This window comes from Heterodontus francisci, unplaced genomic scaffold (assembly GCF_036365525.1).
Source record: "Heterodontus francisci isolate sHetFra1 unplaced genomic scaffold, sHetFra1.hap1 HAP1_SCAFFOLD_61, whole genome shotgun sequence".
NCBI lineage: Eukaryota > Metazoa > Chordata > Chondrichthyes > Heterodontiformes > Heterodontidae > Heterodontus > Heterodontus francisci.
The window spans coordinates 7,404,016-7,419,649 of NW_027141441.1; the positions used below are offsets into that span (position 1 = coordinate 7,404,016).

The 15,634-nt window shown below is 49.5% G+C and overlaps 1 non-coding gene across 1 annotated transcript; it reads right to left on the reverse strand.

The window, feature by feature from the left end:
- trnal-uaa (transfer RNA leucine (anticodon UAA)) lies at nucleotides 1–83 on the reverse strand. Its single transcript has one exon. It is a non-coding gene; the product is annotated as a tRNA-Leu (tRNA).
- Nucleotides 84–15,634: the final 15,551 nt, after the last annotated feature.

Sequence of the window (15,634 nt, forward strand, 5' to 3'; positions counted from 1 at the left end):
TACCAGGAGGGGGGTTTGAACCCACGCAGACACATGTCTATTGGATCTTAAGTCCAACGCCTTAACCACTCGGCCATCCTGGTACATGAGCCAACCACTGAAAATGAAATTTAATGTGATCCGGGTGCCATCTGGCCTTTCACAATATAAAGTTCTGACTCCTCTCCCATGCTGAATTGGACCCTTCATTATTTATGAACCTCAATCGGATCACCCCTCAGTCTAGGTTTCTCTAAGGTGTAGGGTCCCAACTCTTTTAGTCTAACTTGATAACCAAGATGTCTTATACTGGGAATTCGTCGAATGTCTCTCCTCTGTACCCTTTCCAAAGCCTCAATATGACCCATCATGTGAGGAGACCAAGACTGGATACAATATTCCAAGTGAGTCCTGACCAAGGTTTCATAAAAGGACAAATTCGGGACATCTCAGATACTGAAGGAGTCCATGTCCAGAAGCAGCAAGACCTGGACAACATTCAGACTTGGGCTGCTAAGTGGCAAGTAACATTCACACCACATAAGTACCAGGCAATGACCATCTCCAACAAGAGAGAATGTAACCATCTCCCTTTGACGTTCAACAGCATTACCATCGCTGAATCCCCCCACTATCAACATCCTGGGGGTTACCATTGACAAAAGCTTAACTGGACCATTCATATACATACTCTGGCTACAAGAGTAAATCAGATAGTGGGAATTCTGTGATGAGTAACTCAGCTCAAGGCACGTGGTGAAATGCTCATTAGGAGAGCTGGAGAAATGGACTGGTCAGGTGGGCAGAAAAGTGGCAAATGGAATTCAACTTGGAGAAGTGTGAGGTGATGCCTTTGGTGAGGTCAAACACAGCAAAGGAAGACACAATTAATGGGTGAATGCTGAGAGGTGTAGAGGAAGTGAGGGACCTTGAAGTGAATGTCCACAAATCCCTGAAAGTAGCAGGATAGGTTGATAAGTTGGTTGAGAAGGCTTATGGAATCCTTTCCTTTATTAGCCAATGTATAGAATATAAGAGCAGGGAGGTTATGCTGGAACTGTATAAATCATTAGTTAGGCCACAACTTGAGTTCTGTGTGCAGTTCTGGTCACCTCATTCCAGAAAGGATGTAATTGCACTCGAGAGGTTACAGAGGAGATTTACGAGGATGTTGCCAGGACTGGAAAAATGCAGCTATGAGGAAAGATTGGATAGACTGGGGTTGTTCTCCTTGGAATAGAAGAGGCTGAGGGGAGATTTGATTGAAATGTACAAAATTGTGAGGGGTCTGGATAGAATGGATGGGAAGGGTCTATTTACCTTGGTAGGGAGGTCAGTGACTAGGCGGCATAGATTTAAAGTGATGTGTTGAACAATTAGAGGGGAGATGAGAAAAGGTTTTTTCACCCAGAGGGCTGTGGGAGTCTGGAACTCACTGCCTGTAAGGGTAGCTGAGGCAGAAACCCTCAACTCATTTAAAAGGAGTCTGGATGTGCACCTCAAGTACCTGAACCTGCAGGGCTACGGTCCAAATGCTGGACAATGGGATTCAGCTGGGTGGCTCGTTTTTTGGCCTGCCTGTGCTGTAAACTTTCTATGTTCTATGATTCTATGCAGACACAATGAGCCCAATGGCCTCCTTCTCCACTGTAATAATTTTGTGATTTTTGACTCTCCAAAACTTGTCAACCATCTACAAGGCACAAACCAGGATGAGTGCAGCACCAACAATACTCTAGAAACTCGACACTGTTCAGGACAAAGCAGCCGCCTTGATTGTCACCCCATTCACCACCTTAAACATTCACTCCCTTCACCACTGACGCACAGTGGCAGTAGTGTGTACCATCTACCAGATGCACTGCTGCAACTCACCAAGGCTCCGCAGACAGCACCTTCCAAACCGAAGACCTCCACCACCTTGAAGGACAAGGGCTGCAGATGCATGGAAACACCACCATGTGCAAGCTCCCCTCCAAGTCACACACCATCTGATCTGCAAATATATCGCTGTTCATTCACTGATGCTGGGTCAAAATCCTGGATCTCCCTTCCTAACAGCACTGTGGGTGTACCTACACCACATGGAGTGCAGCAATTCGAGAAGGGAGCTCACTGCCACCTTGTCAAGGACAATTAGGGATGGGTAACAAATTCTGGACTTGCCAGTGTTGCTCACATCCCATGAAAGAATATGCCTCATTTTATACTCAATTGTCCTCTGAATGCAGCCCAACCCTCTATTTGCTCCAACTATCACTTCACAGCATTGCTGCTGTACCTTTAGAGATCTGTGCACTAGAACATCCAGATCTCTGCTCAAAATTATTTTCTTTTTTCCACCTACTTTAATGTTTTTCCCTGAAGGGTGTATGAATGTTGAGCATTCGCCCTGTCCACATGAATAACACTGCACTTACCCAAATTAAACATCATTTACCAGTCATGAACCCAATCTCCCAACACATTAAGATCAGCCTGAAACAGTCGAGTATCGTCTACAGTCTGAACACTCGCACAGATCTTCAAATCATCTGTCAATTTACAGATGGTGCCCCCTACACCTACATCCAGATCATTAATAAAAATAGTAAAGAGCAACAGTCCCAACACCGATCCCTGTGGGACACCACTGGTAACTGGTCTCCAAACAGATCCAGATCCATCTGTAACTACTTTCTGCCTACGTCCTGCCAGTCAGTTCCCAATCCAGATCAATATATTACCACTGATACCAGGGACTTTAATCTTTTTGAGAAGCCTCTTGTGTGGAACCTTATCAAAATCTTTTGGATGAGATCAGCTAATTGAACACAGGCTGGGGATGAGGCCTAGGCCTGTCCTGCTTTGTGTGTGGGTCTCAGAACCACACACGGTGAGACCAGCTCACTGAACACAGGCCCATCCTGCTCTATATAGTGCTCAGTACCACACCAAATGAGAATAACTAACACACCACAGGCCATGGAGCCTCGGCCCATCCTTCCCTGATTGCGGTTCAGTGCCAACCAGGTCAGATTAGCTAATTCAGCACAGGCCGGAGATGGAAGCTGGATCTTTCCTGCTCTGGGGGCTCCGTACCATACCAGGTGTGATGAAGTAAAATACCACAGGCCGGGGATGGAGCCTGAGATTTCCCTGTTCTGTGTGGGGCTCTGTTCAACAATGTGTGAGAAGAACTATCATCCCTCAGGCTGAGGAAGGAGCCTGGGCCCATTCTGTTCTGTGTGGCTCCTACCACACTGAGTGGGATCAGTTAACTCAACACAGGCCATGAATACAACCAGGCCCTTTCCTGCTCCGTGTGGCTCAGTATCACACCAGGTGGCATCAGCTAACACAGCACAGGCTGGGGCTGGGGCTGGAGCCTGGGCCCGCCCTGCTCTGTGGGCTCAGTAACAACCCGTAAGATGAACTTTTTTCAAAAGACTTCAGTGTATTTATCTCTGTCCAACATTCTGAGGCAGCTTTCTGTGTTTATAAAGAGTGTAATTTATTGACTGGTCTCTTGGATCAAACAGGGTAACAGACAGAGGTCTGTGTGCAGAGGGTTTGGAGGTGAGCTCTGATTCCTAACGCTTTCTGGACTGTGAGGAATAAAGAATGAATGAGAGAGAGAGAATGTGGGAGAAGGGATGATGGAAGAATTTGTCCGTGAACCTGATTAAAAGTGGCTCAAACGCAAGATAATATTAAGATATCAAGAGCAGAACATTAACATAATCTGAGTTCCGCGATCTGGTCGGGTCCCATTCCCCTGAAGTGAGGAATGAACGGGTGGGGAGATTCCACCTGGAGTTATATTTGTCTCCAATGAAGATGAGTTCACAGTGAGGATGGAATAGCTCAGTTGGGAGAACACTAGATTGAAGAACCAGGATACAATCCCTGGTTTCAACAGTTTTAATTTGGTGTCTCCATCAGTTTAAGTAGAGAGAATCAGAGGGGAGATTTTCCACTCTTGACCCCATGGGCTGAATTTTAAACTAACGGTGCGGCTCTCGGCAGAGACACCGTGAGTGGGTGCCGTCACCACACGAGTGAAATGTGGCCGGCCGACCCCGATCACGGAGCAGCTGACCAATTAATGAAGGGGAGGCGTGGGGCCCATGTAAACAAGGACCAGAGGTAGGGAACGAGGCACCGATGGCACCGACATCTGACACAACGGCAGGTGCTGGCACCATATTGAAAGGACTGCCAGACCTGTATTCACTGCTGCCTGGTTTAAAGGAGTGTCTTCCTGAGAGCCCTCTGCTGTCCCAGAACCCGTTCTGCTGCCGCTGCTGTCCCAGAACCCGTTCTGCTGCTTCTGCTGCCCCAGGTCCCGTTCTGCAGCCTCTGCTGTCCCAGAACCCGTTCTGCTGCCTCTGCTGCCCCAGGTCCCGTTCTGCTGTCCCAGGACCCGTTCTGCTGCCCCAAGACCCATTCTGCTGCCTCTGATGCCCCAGGACCCGTTCTGCTGCATCTGCTGTCCCAGAACCCGTTCTGCTGCCTCTGCTGCCTCAGGTCCCGTTCTGCTGTCCCAGGACCCGTTCTGCTGCCCCAAGACCCATTCTGCTGCCTCTGCTGCTCCAGGACCCGTTCTGCTGCATCTGCTGCCCCAGGACACGTTCTGCTGCCCCAAGACCCGTTCTGCTGCCTCTGATGCCCCAGGACCCGTTCTGCTGCCCCAGGACCCGTTCTGCTGCCTCTGCTGCTCCAGGAACCGTTCTGCTGCCCCAGGACCCGGTCTGCTGCCTCTGCTGCCCCAGGACCCGTTCTGCTGCCTCTGCTGCCCCAGAACCCGTTCTGTTGCCTCTGCTGCCCCAGGGCCCGTTCTGCTGCCCCAGGACCCGTTCTGCTGCCTCTGCTGCTCCAGGACCCGTTCTGCTGTCCCAGGACCCGTTCTGCTGCCCCAAGACCCATTCTGCTGCCTCTGCTGCTCCAGGACCCGTTCTGCTGCATCTGCTGCCCCAGGACACGTTCTGCTGCCCCAAGACCCGTTCTGCTGCCTCTGATGCCCCAGGACCCGTTCTGCTGCCCCAGGACCCGTTCTGCTGCCTCTGCTGCTCCAGGAACCGTTCTGCTGCCCCAGGACCCGGTCTGCTGCCTCTGCTGCCCCAGGACCCGTTCTGCTGCCTCTGCTGCCCCAGAACCCGTTCTGTTGCCTCTGCTGCCCCAGGGCCCGTTCTGCTGCCCCAGGACCCGTTCTGCTGCATCTGCTGCCCCAGGACCTGTTCTGCTGCCTCCGCTACCCCAGGACCTGTTCTGCTGCATCTGCTGCCCCAGGACCTGTTCTGCTGCCTCCGCTGCCCCAGGACCCGTTCTGCTGCCTCTGCTGCTCCAGGACCCGTTCTGCTGCATCTGCTGCCCCAGGACCTGTTCTGCTGCCTCCGCTACCCCAGGACCTGTTCTGCTGCATCTGCTGCCCCAGGACCTGTTCTGCTGCCTCTGCTGCCCCAGGACCTGTTCTGCTGCATCTGCTGCCCCAGGACCTGTTCTGCTGCCTCTGCTGCCCAGGACCCATTCTGCTGTCCCAGGACCCGTTCTGCTGTCACTGATGCCCCAGGACCCGTTCTGCTGTCACTGATGCCCCAGGACCCGTTCTGCTGTCTCTGCTGCCTGATAGGTAAGGAGCTGAATGCGAGCCTGCAGTGACCATGGTCCAATAGTTTAGCGATGCCTTCCTGCAGGTTCGCCTCCAGGTGACAACAGATAGGTGGAAGATCCTCTTCCCCAGGGATGGGAGGTGGAGACCTGTCCACCTGACCAAGCAAAGCTGCTTTGAGATAGTAGGTGAAGTCAGCAGCCGTGGGGTCACCCCCAAGACATGGATCCAGTGCAAGAAGTGGGTCAATGACCGGATCCGGGCTGCTCAGGCGCAAACTCAAAACACTTTGGACCCTTTGGACATTGCGCATGGCAGAGTGAGAGGGAGTGTTTGGTGGAAAGGGAGTGACCACCCAGTCATGTGTATTGGGGAATGGCAGCAGGACATGCTGCCTGAGGCTTGGCTGCATCTCGGTGGGAGGTGCACGTCAGTCATTGTATAAACTCACACAGTCCCTCGAGAGGGGCCACATGCAGGAGGAATATGTGTGTCCACATCATGGACTGCTGGACTATCACCATCAGAGATATTGGGTTTGTCCCCGCTGGGAGACTAACTTTGTTGATCATAGTGGCTGCAGGAGAAGACAGCCCACAATCGGAAATCGCATGTCAAGACTGGCAGTGGATGCCTTATCTCCATGTCCTCATCCCGATGGAGGAGGAGGCCATGGAACAGGCCGGGCAGCAAAGCAGCTGCTCCATAGCTGATGGAGAGACAGGGACACCTACCTAAGAGAGTGAATGAACATCTCCTGGGGCACAAGGGTGCATCTGCTGCAAAGGAGCCACACTGCTCATCTGTTCACCACTGCATCAATGGAGCTGCACAGTAGGGGTGGTTGGAATGTCACGATGGGCAGACCCTAACCCTTCAATGTCCCTGTTTTCACATGCAGGCTAGGATGAAAGACAAGAGCGAAGAGCTGGAGAGACTGGGGGACAGCCAGACACCTCTGAGGAGGAGGAGGGAGCCTCAGAGGGTGCACCTTCACATCATTCCCCTGCACCCTCCACCAGCACAGAAACTCTCACTCGGTGGGTATCCACTCGCTGTTAGATTTGGGCACACAAACTGGTGAGCACGTCACAGACAGGCCCGTGCAGATGACGGAGGCAGTGACAGCCGAGGCCACTGGCAGTTGGAAGTCTGTGGGAGGCCAGGCCCATGCTGAGTCCCAGGCTGATGACGTGCCTCTGGTGTCACCAGCAACACGGGAAATGCTGAAGCTGCAGCAAGAGGTCAGGCAACATCTGGCAGAGTTGCCGGAGGTTATGTGTACCCAAGTTCGGATGATGGAGGAGTCCATCCAGGCCTTGCATGCTGTACTGTCTCTGATGGGGGTGTGTCTGGCTTCCTTCCTTGAGAGATTGGTGACTCTGATGGAGAGCCAGATCCAGCCGACCAATCAGTGGCTGCCGGAGATGTGTGCAGACCTGCACTCCATCGCTTTGTCCATGAGCTCCATCCAGCGGTGACAAGGCGAGAGGGGGGAACGAGGCACCTGAACTCTTCACCAGGTCCACGTCCCTCTCAGGTCAGCAGCGAGTGACAAGTGTGTCTTATAAGGGGGAGGTGCAGCTGGCTGCTACATCTGGGGTCTCCTCTCAGGGTGCTCCTGGTGTGGAAAGTAGCTCCAAAGCCCCTCTGCCAGTGACACAAGTGATGCCAGTGCCTGCCTCCATCACCCTCGATGACAGAGGGGGGTCACTGTACCTGTGCAGGAGGCCCTCAGTGTGCTGGGGCCCTCCAGGCCTCAGGCAGCAAGAGGACGGCCACCAATGTCATCCCAAGCCATGGGGCAGCAAGGTCAGCAGCCTGTCTCCACCTCAGCTGACAGAACAGGGGGAGCACCACGTAGGAGCACGCGGAAAAGATTTCAGAAGAGCACCTAGATTCACTGAGGGGTTCACGGTGAATGTACATTCCAGATGGATAGGGTTGCATTTGGTGTCACACGGAAGAAAGAAATGATGTTCTCTCACTATGTCTCCTTCCTATTGTTGATGCCCTTTGGGACTTCATTTAAACCGTTCCTCCCAAGGGGCTGGAAGTGAGGGACCAAGCCCTGAGTTCACAAAGCTTCGGCCTTGTCACTGTGCGATGTGTACCTGGACGCTGCAGTACAGAAGGAAGGAGGCGACAACAGGGCTGTTTAAAGCTAAGACTTTATTGCTGTGGTTCCAGAAGGTGGTAAGGCTCAAAGGAAACTTGAATGTATAAGGGTGTCTCATGTCTCCCTTGTGGGCCCCTTTCCTGCAGTGCCTGAGGTTCTTCATCTGGCACTGCTTGGGCAGCATCCTCCTCCACATCCTCATCATCAGAGGAGACATCACACTCCACGATATCCTCACTAGTCAACACCTCACCCCTCTGTAATGCCAGATTGTGCTGTGCACAGCAAACCACCACGATATGCGAGACCCTCGCCGGGACAAACTGAAGGGCTCCACTGGATCGATCTAGGCACCTGAATCTCATCTTCAGGAGACCAATGGCCTCCTTGATGGTCGCTCGGGTTGACCCGCAGCAGGTGTTGTACCTCTCCTCTGCATCCGTGCGTGGGTTCCTCACAGACGTCAGTAGTCATGTCCTCAGTGGGTAGCCCTTGTCTCCAAGGATCCATCTCTGAGAGCGGATGGGGCCGCGGAAAGGTTCTGGCACCTGGGAGTGCCTTGGTATGCAGGCGTTGTGGCTGCTTCCCGGGATTTGTGCACACACCTATGGGATCCATTTGCAGTGGCCGCAGACCAATTGCACACTGAGTAAGTGGAAGCCCTTCCTGTTGAAGGCTGCTGGCTGGTCTGCAGGAGCCTTGATGGTCACATGGGTGCAGTCAATGACACCCTACACCTGGTGGAATCCAGCGATGGCCCCAAATCCTATAGCTCTCTCAGCTTGACTGTTTGGATCAATGTGCACATAGTCACCGGCCCTCCTGAAGAGGACATTGGTGACCTCGTTGATGCACTGATTCACTACAGACTGTGAGATTCCACACATATCTCCAGCGGATCCCCACAATGATCTGGTGGTGCAGAAGTTCAGTGGCACGGTGACCTTCAGCGACACTGGCATCAGGTGCCCACCAACTCGCATGGGGCACAGCTGCATCATGGCAGAGAGATCAGTGACGACCTCCGTGGAGAGGTGCAGTCTGCGGAGACACTGTCACTCGGACATCTGCAGGTTGTTGAACCTCGGCTGACGTGTTCCTCTGCCTCCTTCTCCAGCCTCCTGTTCGAGGCTGGCCTTCCTGTGGGCCCCCAAGCTGCTGTGGTGCCCCTGCTGGTGCCTGCGCCTCCCTCCCTTCCTCTCTACTCCTCCTCCTCCTCCTCAATGGGAGCCACGAATGAGGCCCATGACAGGTTGCCCCTCCCTGAGTGCAAGGCCTTCACAGTAAACAACACCCAGCCACATTTACCTCATTTGTCATCCTCAATGAAGTGGCACTGCCCCAATGGCACCCTGGTGTTGTTCCCTCTGCAGAGCTGGCACATTGGCCCCCACTCCTGACAGTGTTTCCCGATGCCCTTTCCCCCTCAACCCTTGCTGCCAAGTGACGCTGCCTCACCCGATAGCTTCCCAGTGAAGCCAACACTCAGCTCCCACCTCCCAGTTGCCTCCTTTAACCAGGCGAGGCTCTGAAGCCCCGTGGTTCCCGTGTGCTATTAGTTCAATTGGATCCAGTGAATAAAATTGCTGACAATTGGATTCATAAATACTTTAAATGCCTTCTTGCCGTGTGGATGTGCGAAGTCTGCCCTCCATGTCAGCCGCCGACAGAAAAATCCGGTCCAACGTCTTCCATCCCTATTTTATACTCCCCCCACCCCGCTCCCCCTCCCCGGCCTCCATTCCCGTCTCCAACGGTCCCTTAAAATTCTGGCCCATGTCTCTAAGACTAATGGGAGTGAAACCACATCTGCTCCTTAGACTGAACAGGGAGAGCTGCTCTCTCTGTGTTTAAAGTGAATGAATCTGATCTTTACCTTGTCTTACTGGAACGTTCACTGTCTGGAAATGTCTGTTTGAAAATGTTTTCCTGTTATATTAATGGAGCAGAGGAGCAGATGTGAGGTACTGTTGAACAGAGAGGTTTGGAAGTGGGTGAAGGGGTGGAATGACGGTGTAAGTGAGAGGTGCAGTGAGTTGGCCATTCTCAATAGAGTGTCAGGAATGAAGGTCAGAGGAACAGACCAGGCTGGAAACACAGAAAGAGCGAGGAGAAGCTGGTGTGAAAAACAGAGATTAAACAACGGGCTTGTTCATTTGGTTTGCGTCTGGTGTTTAGAATACCCGGAATCTGGGTTCACTTCCCTTCCAACTCAGCGAATTGTATCAACATTATGTTCATAAAACCAGAGAATGATACCCAAAGAAGGAGACCATTTGGTCCATTGTGTCAGTGCTGTCTCCTGTAATCTGTACATTTTCCTTCCAGTATTTATCCCAATTGCTTTTCAAAGTTACGACTGAAGCTGCTTTCAAGTCCTGATCAGACAGTGCATTCCAGATCACAACACATCACTGGATAAAAAATCATTCCTCATTTCGCCTCTGGTTCTTTTCTCAATCACCTGATAAATACATCCTCTGGTTACTGACCTTTTTGCCACTGGAAACAATTTCTCCTTATTTAACTTATTAAAAACCTTCTTGATGATGTCACATACTAGACTGCCAGTAAAACTGAAGCCCATGGAATAAAAGGGACAATGACAGCATGCATATGAAGTTTGCAGACTGATACGAACATAGGAGCAGGAGTAGGCCATTCAGCCCGTCGAGCCCACCCTGCCATTCAATATGATGATGACTGATTGTCCACTTCAATGCCTTTTTCCCACACTATCTCCATCTCCCCTATGTCATTTGTATTTAGAAATCTGTCAATGTCTGCTTTAAACATACTCAATGACTGAGCTTCCACAGCCCTCTGAGGTAGAGAATTCCAAAGATTCACAACCCACTGAGTAAAGAAATTTCTCCTCATCTCTGTCCGAAGTGGTTTTCCCCTTACGTTGAAATTGTGTCCCCTGGTTTTAGACTCCTCAACCGGGGGAAACATCTGAGCTTCATCTACCTGTCTATCCCTTTAAATATTTTGTAAGTTTCAATGAGATCACCTCTCATTCTTCAAAACTCTAGAGAAAACAGGCCCAGTTTCCCCAATCTCTCTTCATTTGACAGTCCCGCCATCCCGGGAACAAGTCTGGTGAACCTTCGTTGCACTCCCTCTATGGCAATGATATCCTTCCGAAGGTAAGGGGAACAAAACTTCACACAGTATTCCAAAGTGCAGACCAACCAAGGTTATATACAATTGAAGCAAGGCTTCACTACTCCTGTACTCAAATCCTCTTGCATATCCTCTAACATATCATTAGCCTTCCTAATTGCTTGCTGCACCTGCATGTTAGCTTTCAGTCACTTATTGACAAGGACACCCAGGCCCCTTTGTACATTCACACTCTTACCATTTAACAAATAATCTGCACATCTGTTTCTCCTACCAAAGTGGATAACCTCACATTTTTACACATTACATTTCATGTGCCACTTTCTTGTCCACTCACTAAGTCTGTCCAAATTCCCTTGAAGCCGCTTTGCAACTTCCTCACAACACACATTCCCACCTAGTTTTGTGTCATCTGCAAACTTGGAAATACTACATTTGGTCCCCGCATCCAAATCATGTGAACAGCTGGGTCACAGTGTGGTGGTGAACAGTTGTATTTATGTCTGGAGGAAGGTTTACAGTGGGTTCCCCATGGTTCCTCATAACTTCAGTTATGTGCAGACACTGGAAAAGCTGGGGTTGTTCTCCTTGGAGCAGAGCAAGTTCAGAACAACTTTGACAGAGTTAGAATCAAGGAATCAAATGGTTACAGTACAGAAGGAGACCATACAGTCCATCATGTCCATGACAGCTCTTTGCAAGAGCAAATCAGCTAATTCCACTCCTCTGCCCTTTCATTGTAGCCCTGCAAATTTTCTCGATTCAGGTGTTTATCCAATTCCCTTTTGAAAGCCACGATTGAATCTGCCTCCAGCACACTTTCAGGCACTGTATTCCAGATCCGAATCACTCACTCTGTCCCACACCCCGGTACCATTGCAGAAAATCTTTTCTGTTCATTTCATCCCTCATAAATAATTGAAATGAAATGTTTATTAGGAAATGCACAACATAAAAAGGAGAGAGAAATAAATGCTGAGCAAAATAGAAGTCAATGTTTGGAAGGTAAAAAGAGCAAAAGATGTAACTTTTATTCTGGATGAATGAGAGGAATATATCACACTTTGGGGATTTTGTAAGAGGATTTACTGATAAACCTGGGATTTGAGAGGAAGCTGCTTCATGGTTTACAGAACAAATTCAGCCCCTGGGGTGGAGCCAACAGCTGCACCGTCCAATAACAGACAGGCCGGGGACACTGTCTCAGGCCTGGTGAGCTCAGTCGATGAAAGCATGAAACTCTGAATCTCAAGTTTTTGAGTTTGAGCCCACGGTGGGTGTTTTCTATTTCCTTTTTAGGCTGATTTTACAGGCGTTATCCAGCTCTGAATTCCTCGGCAGAGAGTTCAAGGAGTGTTTGAAATGAGATTCAAAAGCAGTATGAGAAAGTCTCTCCTTGATTCAGGACTCTTACCTCTCTGCAGCATCTCGCTGCTGAAGATTGAACTTTTTCTCATTTCATTCTCAGCTCAGGGTCAGTGTGGATCACTGGGACTTCTGGCTGTCTCCCACTTCACAATCCATCAGTGCTGAGAAATCAATGGGGAATATTACTCACATGTTGTAATGTTTTATAAATACTTGAATGTATTTCACACTGTGTCCAACAGTGTGAATCTCCCCTGGTATATCAGCTCACCAACACTTCAACAGAACATTCACATAATGTGAGCTCTGACATCTGTTCAGATCCCATTCCCAAGACCTGGAAAGTGGGATTGGGCTGGATTGCTCTTTTTCAGCTGGCACAGACACGATTGCTAAATGGTCTCATTCTGTGCCATAAATTTTCTCCATTTCCTATGTTCTATGAAGTGAGGTGTGAGTGGGAGGGGCAATTCCACCAGGGTTATATTTTATACCAAAAGAATGACACAAGGGATACTTCACATTTTTATTCATTCATTCATGCGATGTGGGCATCGCTGGCTAGGCCAGCATTTATTGCCCATCCCTAATTGCCCATGAGAAGGTGGTGGTGAACTGCCTTCTTGAACCGCTGCAGTCCATGTGGGGTAGGTACACCCACAGTGCTGTGAGAAAGGTAGTTCCAGGATTTTGACCCAGCGACAGTGAAGGAACGGCGATATAGTTCCAAGTCAGGATGGTGTGTGGCTTGGAGGGGAACTTGCAGGTGGTGGTATCCCCTGCATTTGCTGCCCTTGCCCTTCTCGGTGGTAAAGGTCGCTGGGTTTGGAAGGTGCTGTCTAAGGAGTCTTGGTGCATTGCTGCAGTGCATCTTGTAGACGGTACACACTGCTGCCACTGTGTGCCGATGATGGAGGGAGTGAATGTTTGTAGATGGGGTGCTAATCAAGTGGGCTGCTTTGTCCTGGACGGCGTTGAGATTCTTGAGTTGGAATTGCACCCATCCAGGCAAGTGGAGAGTATTCCATCACACTCTTGACTTGTGAATTGCAGATGGTGGACAGGCTTTGGGGAGTCAGGAGTCATGGATGAGTGAGAGGAATATATCACACTTTGGGGCTTTTGTAAGAGGATTTATTGATAAATCTGGGATTTGAGAGGAAGCTGCTTCATGGTTTACAGAACAAATTCAGCCCCTGGGGTGGAGCCAACAGCTGCACTGTAATTACTCACCTCAGGATTCCAAGCCTCTGACCTGCTCTTGTAGTCACATTATTTGTATGGCTACCCATGGTAACCTCCATGATGTTGATGGTGGGGGATTCAGTGATTGTAGTGCTATTGACTGTCAAGGGGAGATAGTTAGATTCTCTCTTGTTGGAGATGGTCATTGCCTGGCACTTGTGTGGTGCGAATGTCACTTGCCACTTATCATCCCAAGCCTGTGAGACTGAAATAGCTCAGTTGGGAGTGTGTTGGACTGAAGATCCCTGGTTCAATCTGGGGTTTTGGCAGTTCTCCTTTATTCTGCATCGCCCTTTGGTTTTGACTCTTGAGCTGCACAATTTACACTGAAATTATTTACCCAACTCTGACGGTTGGATTGGAATAGAGAGATATCAATGATGGGAAATATTTACATTGTCAGCTTTAGCTTATTCTCTATCTCCTTGTGTCCTTTTCCCCAGTTTTTGCATCTTTCGGGGCCGGGTGAACATTTGATTTGCTGCATTTGTCCCAAACTGAAGCCTTTTCCACATCTCTGGGCGGTCAGACTTGCTCTGTCTGTTTTTGCTGCTCGTGACCATTAACGAGAAAGGCCACGAGTTCAATGTTTATCAGCAAACGGAAGATAATTGGAAAGAATTCTGTGTTACTCCAGACCAGTGACAAAGATGCAATGGATATTATTCAAAATAAATTCCCTTTGACATTTTATGTAAACTTGTTTGCATCTAAAAGTTGGATTTTAAGTGTTCCAAAAATGTGTCAAATTAATGACTGACCATGTGACAGCGCACATGGGGATCAAATCCACAGCCTTGTTGTTATCAACACTGCGTCCTAACCAACTGAACTAAGCGGCCAATAGACAGAGCCAGGTATGGGTATGAGCCGCACGCTGTGCGGTTTGTGTTTTATTTCTCACACTGGGTGACAGAGCGATTGTGCAAACAATGGACACATCACATCCCTGAAACATTGTTCTGATATAAAACAGTGTTAAATAAGAACTGCGCATGGAAATGGAACGGAACCAGAAATCAGGATTTTAATCCATTAAAATTGATCTTGAAATTCTGCCATGCACGAACATTCCAAGAGAACGAACTCTCTTCTGATATAAAATCCAGGAACATGAGCTGCTGGAAAACATAACTAAGCCTGACGTGATTCGAACACACAACCTTCTGATCGGGAGTTAGACACGCTACCGTTGCGCCACAAGCTCACACATAAAGCAAAGTCTTCCATTCCTGACAGATTTACTTCTTGTTCAGATTCAGTGATTGAAATTAATTCAATCCTCATCTGACCTCCGCTCTGGAAAGGCCTGCCACCCGACCTGAACCCGACGGGACCCGACGACCTGTGTCGGGTCCGGGTCGTGTTGGGTCGCTCTTCCGGGTCTGGCTTTCGGGCTCGGGTCAGGTCGGGCCAGGTTCGGGTCGGGCTGGGTCCAGGTCGGGCTGAGTCCGTGTCGGACACACACAGTAAGTATTACATTTAACTCTGCTGGGAAGTTGAGTTTAATAAGTGTCAAAAGTTGAAAAGCCAACCTAAGCTGGGAGTCCGGGTCATCAAGGAGGGAAACTCTGAGTCTGCTCAGTGAGCAAGTGAGCATCTCTATGACGTCATTGCGCTCATGCTGCAGCTACCTGTAGATTCGGAATCGGGAGGTAGATGAAGTGAACATTCCAGTGGTCGGGTAAGGCTCGGGTTAGTTTGGGCGTTTGAATAAATGGAGATACTCGGGCCGGGTCGGGCTCGGGTCTAATGTGGTTCTGTCAGGTTCCTGACCTGAGCAGGCCTTTACCGCTCTGTCAGTTCAGTGCCTTATTTAAACTATTACTTTGAGTTCTGTTTTACAGGGTCTCGGCTGTTTAAGTGTTTCCCAGACCCACTACTCTGATTAATCAGACATTTTGCTGTTAACTGCTGCTGCTGCAATTGAAATGTAAAAACGAATTTCCAGTGATCTGCAACCAATGGACAAATACATTTCAGAAAGTTAAAGCTCATTCACCAATCCACAAATGTGTTTCTCTGCTTATATTTATAAACAACTCCTTCTCTCCACTATGAGAACTATACAATCACTCCAGTTATTTGAAAGTTAGTATAAGATGTTCCAGTTCATCAATTTTAAAACTGCAGCAGATATTTTCCAGAAAACCTCTCTGTTGGAACCTCAGTCCCATTTAGATTGAAAGTGGACAATTAATGTATTC